This window comes from Oncorhynchus tshawytscha, unplaced genomic scaffold (assembly GCF_018296145.1).
Source record: "Oncorhynchus tshawytscha isolate Ot180627B unplaced genomic scaffold, Otsh_v2.0 Un_contig_564_pilon_pilon, whole genome shotgun sequence".
NCBI lineage: Eukaryota > Metazoa > Chordata > Actinopteri > Salmoniformes > Salmonidae > Oncorhynchus > Oncorhynchus tshawytscha.
In genome coordinates, this window is record NW_024609738.1 from 29,649 (window position 1) to 30,000 (window position 352).

Here is a 352-nt window from a genome sequence, read left to right on the forward strand (position 1 = left end):
ACACTCTAACCACTAGACCACCTGCCGACCCTACACTCTAACCACTAGGCTACCTGCCGACCCTACACTCTAACCACTAGACCACCTGCCGACCCTACACTCTAACCCGAAGTAACATTTCTGTTGGACAATAAAGTATCTCCTTCTTCTTCTCTCCTGTGTCTCTCTGTAGGAGCGGGTAGAGTATCTCTTCCTCATCGTCTTCTTCTCTCCTGTGTCTCTCTGTAGGAGCGGGTAGAGTACCTCTTCCTCATCGTCTTCTTCTCTCCTGTGTCTCTCTGTAGGAGCGGGTAGAGTATCTCTTCCTCATCGTCTTCACAGTAGAAGCCTTTCTGAAGGTAATAGCCTACGG